A 12,663-nucleotide genomic window follows, 5' to 3' on the forward strand; every position below is an offset into this window, starting at 1 on the left:
CATTCCATGTAGAAACAATCTTGATGGGAAGCCATATTTTATTTTGAGTATTAAGGTAAAATGTATCACATTATTATGTCTCTAAACTCAATGGGTTCTTCCTCAATTGCATGAAAGAATTAATGAAACATCTAAAAACATTTAACTTACTCTTAGGGAATACTTAACATATAGTGAGAAAATGTTTCATTGGTTAATGTTGTAGCATTCATAATCATTATAGACACAGACAACATATATTTTAAGCCTCAAATTAATTTTGAGTTGAATAATACATTTTTGGCTTTTTGTCTCAACACTAACTCACGCACAAAGTTTGTGCTTTTCCCATGATTCAGCAACAGTCTATTATCATTTTCCATCCTGTCCTGGGGTATGACTTTGAGAGGATTAGAGGAATAGCCATGAACCACAGAAGAGCTAATGAGCCACTCAGACAATGTACCTATGACCTTGTACTCACCCACACACCCTTTAATATGCTAGCTGAACAGGTAATGCTTATATAACATTGATAACAGAGACTATGTACCTTTACAACTATGGGGATTCTTTATCTTTCTGATGTCTTGGACTTAAATTACTAAAAAAAAAAAGAAATAATACCTTTTCTTATGATGCTATTAGATAGACAAATAATAGGCAAATAATTTTGACTATTTCAAAAGTCAGTAAAATTTGTCATCTAATTTTTTTATTGATTTATTTTAAATTTTAATACATAATAAGAAAAAGAAACATTATAAACTTAAATATGAAATAAGAAAAAAAAACATTGCCATATTCACAGCAGAATGTAAGAGAGGATTCAAAATACACAGCAATAAATTTCCATTTCAAGAAAGCCTATATAGGACCCCCTCAAAGCAGAGGAAGTTCTATGCCCCTTGCCAGCAGGAAGCAATTTCAGAAGCCAAGACCTTTGCCCCTTACCCCAAAAGAATTTGGATCCCATTTGTTTGAAGAGGGAATGATGGGGTTGGGATCTAGGCCCCAAAAAGGAAAAATCCTGGACTTTCCCACATGGCCTAATCTCTGGCATTTGCCTGAGGTTATGGTCCCATCAACTGGTTTTTCATTGTGGCTACATCCCATCCAATCTCCCAATTCTATGTTACCCTTGACCTAGCCTAGCCCTCCATTGTTTTACCTCCCTATGGCCCCAGGTCACTTCCCACCCTTAATCCTAGCTAGGCTCCATTCTCCCTTGGCCAGTGTTCCAGGTCCCTGGTATCCTATTACCTTACTGTCCCTGCAAACTACTTGGCCACTCCTAGATCCCTCCCATAGTCTTTCTGTATATTAAGTTCCATCTTGTCTCCTAAGGTGCTCAGATTCTTATAATCTAGCCAATAGCTCACTAATGTTCAGACTCCTTAAGAGTATGCCCAGTATGGCGGATCTTTAATAAACCTTGTCTTTGGTTGAAAACAAAAAAGAAAGCCTATATAATAAATACTACACATTGTGTTGAGAGATGTCCATCTTTTATTATGTTTTCTTTGCTTCCTTGTGAGTTTTCTTTTGTTCTCTGCTATTCATTTTTTACTTTGTTCTTTTCTCCCCCTTCCTCTTCTACCTACCTTAAGAAAGCTAAAATTAAGCATGGGTATATTTATACACACACACACACACACACATATATGTATACACACATACATACATACACTTGCATACACATACTTATACTAAAATAGCTATAATCATATATATTGATATGCATCTATGTAAGACATACTATACTTGTCTGTCCTCTGTTTTTCTGAGGGTGAATAAAATTTTCCTTCATAAGTCTAAGTCTTTCCATATTTCATTAACTCACCATTTTCTACACCACAGCAATATTCCAACCTTATACTCTCTAGTTAGTCTTAAATATTATTGATTAATATGGCTGACATATAACATAGCTTTTCTATTTTTTCTTTTGATTAAATCTATTTTAGCTTTAACTTTGTCTGAGATCATGATTACTACCCCTGCTTTTTTGTCCCAAATAAATTCTACTCCTCATCTTTATTTTATGATTGTGTGTATGTCCTATTTCCTGTCCCTCCTGACCCTTCTACTTTGCCTCTACCATTGCCTTGCTCTCCTATTACTTAACCTACCTCTGAGCCCCAAAGATTTTCCTCTTGTTTCTATTTGAATTTAGGAGACTTTTATACCCTTCCAAATATATATGTTATTTCTTCTTTTTCCCATTCTTATTAATCTAGACACCCTTCTACACCTTCTCCCTCTTAACTGATTCCCTCACACTCTTATTTCTTTATAAATTTAGAAGACTTTTTATTCCCTTCTAAATGTATATATTATTCTCTCTTTAAACCAGATCTGATGTGAGTAGGATTCCCTCTAAAAATCCTTCCCTTATCCTCTTGTTCTTCTTTATCCCCTTAACTTTTTATTTCTTTCTGAGTTTAGAAGCCTTTTTATACCTATATGTATATATATAGAGAGATAGATAGATAGATAGATATATGTATGTATGTATGTATGTATGTATGTATGTATGTATGTATGTGTTGTTCCCTCTTTAATTCATTATTGATGAGAGTAGAGTTCCAGACTACCAGCCTTCCTCCCCCATCTAATTCTTCTGTGTCAGTTCTTCCTCTCTCATCTCATTTGTAGAAGATATTTATCATTTTAGGAAAAAACCTTTTCCTAAATTGTTTTACTTTTTAGAATCATATTACACTCAGGCCTACCCTAATCTTTCCTTCAAACTACTCACTTACTAATAACAATATTAGACATAGGTTTTACATTTCCTCATATAAAAAGTAAACAGTCTGTCCTTATTTAGTTCATTGTAATTAATCTTTGATGTGTACTTTATATTTCTCTTGGATCTTGTATGTCAAATTTTCTATTAAGTTCAGGGTTTTTTGGAACAAAATCCTGAAAGTCTGGCAATTCATTGAAAATCCATTTTTTCCCCCACTCAAGATTATGCTTAATTTTGCTGGGTATAATATTTTTGGCCAAAATCTCAGTTCTTTTGCTCTTTGACAATATAGTGTTACAAGACCTATGCTCTTTTAATTTCACCACTCCTAGGTCTTGTGTGATTCTAATTGTGGCTCCACTATATTTGATATTTTTGTTGTTGCTGCTCACAATATTTTATCTTTGAGCTGGGGGTTTCAGAATTTGATTATGATATTCCTGTGGGTTTTCCTGATAGGATCTCTTCCAGGTGGTGATTGGTTGTTTTTTTCCTATTTCTACTTTCCTCTCTTGTTCTAACACTTCAGGAAAATTAAAAAAATATTTCTTGTATTGTTGCATATAAATTCTTTTTTTGATCATAGCTTTCAGGTAGTCTGATTATCTTACGTTTTCTCTTCTTGATCTGTTTTCTAGACCAGTTGTTTTTCTTATCAGATGTTTCACATTCTCTTCTATTTTTTTTTTTCACTTTTAAAAAGTATTTCTTGGGGGCAGCTAGGTGGTGCAGAGGATCGAGCACCAGCCCGGAAGTCAGGAGGACCTGAGTTCAAATGCAGCCTCAGACCAAACACTTGAAAATTACTAGCTGTGTGACCCTGGGCAAGTCACTTAACTCCAACTGCCTAAAAAAGAAAATAAAAAAATAAAAAGTATTTCTTGATTTCTTATAACTTCACTGGATTTCCTTTGCTCAATTCTAATTTTGAAGGATCATTTTCTTCCTTATGATTCTGGATTTCCTTTTCCAGTTGGTTGACTTTCTTTTCATAATCTTGCTTTTCTTGGATTGTTCTTATTTAAATTTGATTTTTAAAGTCTTTTTATAGTTTTTTGGGCAGGTGGCCATTTGACATTACTCTTTGAGGTAGAATAGGGTTTCTTTGCTTCAGTGTCCACTTTTGAAGATGAATCCCTGTCTTCTCTATTCCAATGGCAACTTTCTGTAGCTGGGTTCTTTCACTTGTGACTACTCATTTTTTTTTGTAGCAGCCTATAATTGTAATCACTTCTAGTCCTGGAGTATGGAGGATGGTGCCTCTGGCCTCAGATCCTCCTTCAGTTCTGCTCTCTGGCCTGGAACTGAAACCAAGACCTCCAGCCTCCTATTAGTGCCCACAGCCAGCAGTGCCCTTACCTCACTGCTTCTGCACTCACCAGGTGTGTGGGCTGGTTCTTTCTAGTCCAGTGCTGATTCTCAGCAGCACAGCTGGGCTTAGCATCCTTTATCAGCAGAGGTTCCCTTAATCCTCCCTTCCTTAGATGCTTGACTCCCCACACTGTCTGGGAGATGAAAATTCCTGTGGCTAGGGCCAAGGCTACCTTCCAACCCATCTATCTCCAGGGCTCACCACTTGCTGTTTCAGGGGAACTAGCCTGAAGGTGTTCACACTTCACAGGGACCAAACCTTGGTTGTGGGGATTTTTTTCCAATTGCCTCTAATTGTCCCAGAATGAACACAATTCTGCCCCAACTCTTGGTGTTTTTTTTAAACCACTCTATGTTTGCCCTGAGGCACTATTTTGTCTTGTTTGTGAGGAAAATCTGGAGAGCTTGGAATTTTCTGACCTACTGTGCCATCTTCTCAGAATCCTCTCCTCATCCAATGTCATTTTGCCATAAATGTTTTGATAGGCAAATGAAATGGAATTTCTTCTTTTGCCTCTCTTTCCTTCTGAAGTATTTAACATGAGATATTATAATTGCACCTGAAGTTAAATATGTAAATAGAATTTCTTTGTTGTTATTTAGTCATTTCAGTTGTTTCTGCATCTTTGTGATTCTATTTGGAGTTTTCTTGGCAAAGGTACTGGTTTGCCATTTCTTTTCTCAGAGTATCATTTCTAGAGGGTTTTTTTTTGGAAATTGGGGTTAAGTGACTTGCCCAGGGTCACACAGCTAGTAAGTGTGAAGTGTTCAGTCTGAGGCTGCATTTGAACTCAGGTCCTCCTGACTTCAGGGCCAGTGCTCTATTCACTGCACCACCTAGCTGCCCCTCTCCTTACATTCTTAAACAGTGTCTGTTATAGCTGGAAAGACCTTTCTCCTACAGCTCTAACTCCACCCCCAACTCCAGCTGAAATCTTAACCTTCCTGTAAGGTCTAGTTCAGATGTTAACTATTCCTAGAAGTCTTCCTTGACTACCACCTCTCCTTCACCAACCCCCTTAGTCATGTCTTCCATTTTAAATTGTTTTTGCCATTTGTTACATTTCTATGTAGTGATAACATTTTTTCTTTTTTTTCCCCTTAAAAGTATTATTAAAAATTATATGTAAAGATGGTTTTCAACATTTATTTTTATAAAATTTTGAGTTACAATTTTTTTTCCTTTCCTCCCATCCTATCTCCTTCACAAGACAGCAATGAATCTGATATAGGTCGTATATATAATCATGTTAAACATATTTCCATATCAGTCATGTTGTGAAAGAAGAATCAGAACAAAAAGGAAAAACCATGAGAAAGAAAACAAACAAAAAAACAACAAAAAAATGAAAATAGTGTTATTTGATCTACATTTAGACTTCATAGTTCTTTGTCTGTATGTGGTTAGCATTTTCCATCAAAATTCTTTCAGAATTGTCTTTGATCATTGTTTTGCTGAGAAGATCTAAGTCTATCATAGTTAATCATCACACAATGTTGCTGTTGCTTTGTACAACATTGTTCTGTTCCACTCACTTCACTCAGCACTAGCTCATGTAAGTCTTTCCTGGTTTTTCTGAAATCCATCTACTCATCATTTCTTATAGTACTATAGTATTCCATTACATTCATATACTACAACTTGTTCAGTTATTCCCCAACTGGTGGGCGCTCTCTCAATCTCCAATTCTTTGCCACCATAAAAAAGAGCTGCTATAAATATTTTTGTACATGTGGGACCTATTCCTGTTTTTTTGAGATCTTTTTGGAATACAGCCCTAGAAGTGCTATTGCTGGGTCAAAGGGTATGCACAGTTTTACAGCCCTTTGGGAAGAGTTCCAAATTGCTCTCCAGAATGGTTGAATCAGTTCACAACTCCACCAATAATGCATTAGCGTTCCAATTTTCCTACATCTTCTTCAACATTTATCATTTTCCTTTTCTGTCATATTAGCCAATCTGATAGGTGTGATGTGGTACCTCAGAGTTGCTTTAGTTTGCATTTCTCTAATCAATAGAGCATTCTTTTCATCTGATTATAGATAGCTTTAATTTGTTTCTCTGAAAACTGCCTATTCATATCCTTTGACCATTTATCAGTTGGGGAATAGTTTATATTCTTATAAATTTGACTCAGTTCTCTACATATGTTAGAAATGAGACCTTTATCATAAATATTGGCTGCAAAAATTGTTTCCCAGCTTTCTGCTTTCCTTCTAATCTTGGTTAGATTGGTTTTTGTTTCTGCAAAAAACCTTTTTAATTTAGTGTAATCAAAATTATCCATTTTGTATTTTGAAATGTTCTCTGTCTCTTGTTTGATCATAAATTCTTACTGTCTTCACACATCTGACAGGTAAACTATTCCTTCCTCTCCTAATTTGCTTATGGTATCACCTCTTATGTATAAATCAAGTGCCCATTTCAACCTTATCATGGTATAGGATGTGAGATGTTGGCCTACGCCTAGTTTCTGCCATGTTATTTTCCACTTTTCCCAGCATTTTTTGTCAAATAGTGAGTTATTAATCCCAGAAGATGGAGTTTTTGGGTTTCTCAAACAGTAGGTTACTATATTCATTGACTACTGTGTCTTGCATACCTATTCTATTCTACTGATCCACCACTTCATTTTTTAGGCAGTACCAAATAGTTTTGATGATTGCCACTTTATAATATCTGGTATGACTATTGCCACTTTATAATATCTGGTATGACTAGGTCATCTTCCTTTGCATTTTTTTCATTAATTCTTTTTACATTCTTTTTGTTTTGTTTTTTTTTCCTTCAGCAAACTTCTCTACTCTCTCTCTTTCTCTTTTTTTGTTTGGTTTTGGTGAGGCAATTGGGGTTAAGTGACTTGCCCAGTGTCACACAGTTAGTAAGTGTTATGTGTCTTAGGCTGGATTTGAATTCAGTTCCTCCTGACTTCAGGGCCAGTGCTCTATCCACTGTGCCACCTAGCTGCCCCAATTTCCTTTATACTCTTGACCTTTTGTTCTTCCATATGAATTTTGTTGTTATTTTTCTACCTCTATAAAATACTCTTTTAGTAGTTTGATTGGTATGGCACTGAATAAGTAAAGTAATTTAGGTAGAGTTGTCATTTTTATTGTATCAGCTTGGTCTATCCATGAGCAACTGATATTTTTCCAATTTAGATATGACTTTATTTGTGCAAAAAATATTTTGTAATTGTGTACACATGGTTTTTGGGCTCATGTTGGCAGGTAGATTCCCAAATATTTTATATTGTCTACAGTTATTTAAATGGAATTTCTGTATCTCTTACTGCTAGACTTTGTTGGTTATGTATAGAAATGCTGAAGATTTATGTGGGTTTATTTTATATTCTGCAACTTTACTAAAGTTGTTAATTGTTTCAAGTAGTTTTTTAATTGATTGTCTAGGAATCTCTAAGTATACATTCATATCATCTGCAAAAAGTGGTAGTTTTGTTTCCTCATTGCCTATTGTAATTCTTTAATTTTTTATTCTTCTCTTATTGCTAAAGCTAACATTTATAGTACAATTTTGAATAAAAGTGGTGATAATGGGCATCCTTGTTTCACCCATGATCTTATTGAGAGTGTTTCTAGCTTATCTCATAAAATTACATAAAATGCTTGCTGATGGTTTTAGATGGATACTGCTTATCATTTTAGGAAAAACTCCATTTATTTCTGTGCTCTCTAGTACTTTTAATAGGAATGAGTGCTGTAATTTGTCAAAAAATTTTCTGCATCTGTTGAGATAATAATATGATTTCTGTTAGTTTTGTTATTGATATAATCAATTATGCTGATAGTTTTCCTGGTTTAGGTATCAGCACCATATTTGTGTCATAAAAGGAATTTGGTAGGAATCCTTCTTTATCTGTTTTTCAAATAGTTTATATAGTATATAGTACTGTTGAGGTTTAGGGGTGCTGGGACCCCAAAATCAGAACATGTGGGTCCTAACCAAAAGAATTTGACCAAAGCCTTCTTTCAGCCAAAGACAAGGTTTATTAAAACATCCATCATACTAGTCACACTCTTAAGGAATCTAAGCATCTTTGAGCTATTGGCTAGATTATAAGAATCTGAGCACCTTAATGGAGACAAGTTGCATCTATATACAGAAACACTATGGGAGGGATCTAGGAGTGGCCAAGTAGTTTGTGGAGACAGTGAAGTAATAGAATGCCAGGTACCCATGTGGTTAAAGGAGAATGGAGCCCAGCTAGGATTAAGAGTGGGAAGTGGCCAGGGGCCATAGGGAGGTAAGACAATGGTGGGCTAGACTAGGTAAAGGGTAAGAGAGAATTGGGAGTTTGGGTGTAGCCACTATGTAAGGCCAGTTGATGGGATTATTGCCTCAGGCAAATGTCAGACATTTGGCCATGTAGGAAAGTTCAGAGTTTTTCCTTTCTGGGATCCAGATTCCTCATTTTATGGAAAACTCCATTTATTTCTATGCTTTCTAGTATTTTTAATAGGAATGGGTGCTGTAATTTGTCAAAAAAATTCTGCATCTGTTGAGATAATAATATGATTTCTGTTAACTTTGTTATTTATATAATCAATTACACTAATAGTTTTCCTAATATTGAACCAGACCTGCATTCCTGGCATAAATCCCATTTGGTCATAGTACATTATCCTAGTGATAAATTGCTGAACTCTCTTTGCTAATATTTTATTTAATTTTTTTGCATCAATATTTATGAGGGAAATTAGTTTATAATTCTCTTTTTCTTTTTTGGCTCTTCCTGGTTTAAGTGTCAGCACCATATTTGTGTCATAAAAGGAATTTGGTAGGAATCCTTCTTCACCTGTTTTTCAAATAGTTTATATGATATATAGTATGAAGTTGTTCTTTAAATATTTAGTAGAATTCACTTGTAATTCCATCTGACTCTGGAGATTTTTTTGGTAGGGAATTCATTGAAGGTTTGTTCAATTTCTCTTTCTAAAATTGGGTTACTTAAGTATTTTTATTTCCTTCTCTGTTAATCTGGGCAATTTATATTTTTGTAAACATTCATCCTTTTCACTTAGATTGTCAGATTTATTGGCATACAGTTAGGTAAAATAGCTCATAATTATTGCTTTAATTTCCTCTTCATTGGTGGTGAATTCACTCTTTTCATTTTTGATGCTGGTAATTTGGTTTTCTTCTTTCTCCTTTTTAATCAAATTAGCCAGAGGTTTATCTCTGTTACTGTTTTTTTTTCTCTAAAACCAGCTCTTATTTTTCTTTATTAGTTCAATAGTTTTCCTACTTTTAATTTTATTAATCTCTCCTTTGATTTTCAGAACTTTTAATTTATGTTTAATTGGGCACTTCATTTTTTTTTGCTGAGACAATTGGGCTAAAAGTCTTCTTTCAGTCAAAGACAAGGTTTATTAGAACAACCATCATATTGGGGAGACTCTTAAGGAGTCTGAACATTAGTGAGTTATTGGCTAGATTATAAGAATCTGAGCAGTGGCTAGATTATAAAAATCAGAGCAGTGGCTAGATTTTAAGAATCTGAGCATTTGGCTAGATTATAAAAATCTGACCCTAGTCTATCTTTTCATGCTTCTTTATTACACATAATTTTTATTGCATCATCATTTGAAAAGGATGTATTTAATATTTCTGCCTTTCTATATTTGATTATGGGGCTTTTAAGCCATACTACATGGTCAATTTTTGTGTTGGTACCATGTACCACTGAGAAAAAAGGTATATTCCTTTCTATTCCCATTGTTTTCTCCAGTGGTCTATCATGTCTTACTTTTCTAAAATTCTATTCACCTCCTTAATTTCTTTCTTGTTTACTTTGTGGTTAGATTTATCTAATTCTGAAAGGGGGATGTTGAGGTCCTCCAGTAGCATAGTTTTGCTACATATTTCTTCCTGTAACTCAGCTAACTTCTTTTCTAAGAATTTGGATGCTATACCACTTGATGCATATATGTTTAGCATTCATATGACTTCATTGTTTATGGTACCTTTTAGCAAGATGTAGTTTCCTTCCTTATCTCTTTTAATTAGATCTGTTTTTGCTTTTGATTTGTCTGAGATCAGAATTGGTACCTCTGATTTTTTTTACTTTAACTGAAGCATAATATATTCTGCTCCTGCTTTTACCTTTACTTTTTGTATCTCTCTGCTTCCAATGTTTCTTATAAACACCATTTTGTAGGATTCTGTTTTTTAATCCACTTCCCCTTCTTTCTGTCAGCCCCCCCCCCTTTCTTTCCTCTTTCCCCTTCTACTTCCCTATAAGGCAAGACAAATTTCTATATCCAACTGACTGTGTATGCTTTTTCTTCTTTGAGTCAAATCTGATGAAAGTAAGGTTCAGACAATGCTCACTCTCCATTCTTTCCCTCTCCTGTAATTGGTCTTTTGTGTCTCTTCATATGATGTAATTTACCCTACTCTGTCTCTCTCTTTCCTCTTCTCTTAGTACAATTCTTTTTTTACCCCTTAATTTTTTGTATCATCATATCAAAGTCAATTTATACCCATGCCCTCTTTCCATGTATAGTCCTTCTAACTACCCTAATAGAGATACAGTTCTTAAGATTTACAAGTATCATCTTCCCATGTAGGAAAAGCAGTTTAAATTTTATTGGATAAAATGTTTTTTCTTTTATTTTCTGCTTACCTTTTTATGCTTCTCTTGAGTCTTCTATTTGAAGATTTAATTCTCTGTTTAGCTCTGGTCTTTTCATCAAGAACATTTGAAAGTTCACTATTTCATTGAATATGCATTATTATCACTTGAAAGTTTTTGCTCAATATTGCTGGGTAGTTGATTCTAGGTAGCAATCAAAAGCTCCTTCGCCTTCCAGAAAATCACATTCTAAGCCCTCAGATCCTTTTTTAAAAATTAATTTATTTAGTTTTAGTTTTCAGCATTTACTTCCACAAGATTTTGAGTTCCAAATTTTCTTCCCATCTTGTCCCTCCCCGCACCCCAAGACGGCATGCATTCTGAGTACCCCTTCTTCTAATCTACCCTCCCTTCTATCTCTTCTCCCCTTCTCTTATCACTTTCTCCTTCAATTTTCCTGTAGGGCAGGTTAGATTTCTATACCACATTTCCTGTATATCTTATTTCCCAGTTGCATGTGAAAACAACTTTTTTTTAACTTCTGTTTTTAAAATTTTGAGTTCCAAATTTTCTCCCTTCTTCCATCCCCACCCACCCTCATTGAGAAGGCAAGCAACTTGATACAGGTTATACATGTGGAGTCATGCAAAACATTTCCATGGTAGTCATGTTGTGAAAAACTAAGTATATTTCCCTTCATCCTGTCCCACCTCACATTTATTCTATTTTCTCTTTTGATCCTTTCCCTCCTTAGAAGTGTTTGCTTCTGATTACCTCCTCTCCCAATCTAATCTCTCTATTAGTATCCTTCTGCTCTCTTGTCCCCTCCCCCCCATTTTCCCATAGGGTAAGATAGACTTCCATATCCAATTGAGTGTGTATATTATTTTCTCCTTAAATCCAATGAGAATAAGATTTGCTCATTCCCTCTCACTTTCTCCCATTTCCCCTCCACTGTAAAAGCCTTTTCTTGTCTGTTTTATGTGAGATAATTTACCTCATTCTACATCTCCCTTTCTCCTTTTACCAGCATAATCCTCTCTCATCCCCTAATTTTATTCTCCAGATATCACCCCTTCATCTTCATCTCACCTTGTGCCCTCTACCTACCTATCTATCTGTATACATACATACATACATATAATTTTTTTCCCTCCAACTACTCCAATATTTAAAAAGGACTCATGAGTTACAAATATCATCTTTCCATGCAGAATGTAAACAGTTCAACATTAATAAGTTTTATGAGTTCCCTTTCCTGTTTACCTCTTCATGTTTCTCTTGAGTCTTGCATCTGAAAGTCAAATTTTCTATTCATCTCTGGTCTTTTCATCAAGAATGCTTGAAAGTCCTCTATTTCTCTGAATGTCCATTTTTCCCCCTGAAGGATTATGTTCAATTTTGCTGGGTAGGTGATTCTTGGTTGTAATCCTATGTCCTTTACCCTCCAGAATATTATATTCCAAGCCCTGCAGTCCCTTAATGTAGAAACTGCTAAATCTTGTGTTATCCTGATTGTGTTTCCACAATACTTGAATTGTTTCTTTCTGGCTGCTTGCAATATTTTCTCCTTCACTTGGGAACTCTGGAATTTGACAACAATATTCCTAGGAGTTTTCCTTTGGGGATCTCTTTCAGGAGGTGATCAGTGGATTCTTTCAATTTCTATTTTGCCCTCTGGTTCTAAAATATCAGAGCAGTTTTCCTTGCTAATTTCTTGAAAGATGATGTTTAGGATCCTTTTTTGATCATGGCTTTCAGATAGTCCAATAATTTTTAAGTTCTTTCTCCTGGATCTATTTTCCAGGTCAGTTGTTTTTCCAATGAGATATTTCACATTGTTTTCTGTTTTTTCATTCTTTTGAATTTGTTTTACAGTATCTTGATTTCTCATAAAGTCACTAGCTTCCAATTGCTCCATTCTAATTTTTAAGGAAGTATTTTCTTCAGTAAGCTTTTGGC

The sequence above is a fragment of the Vombatus ursinus genome, unplaced genomic scaffold (genome assembly GCF_900497805.2).
Source record: "Vombatus ursinus unplaced genomic scaffold, bare-nosed wombat genome assembly UNPS02014821.1, whole genome shotgun sequence".
Lineage (NCBI taxonomy): Eukaryota > Metazoa > Chordata > Mammalia > Diprotodontia > Vombatidae > Vombatus > Vombatus ursinus.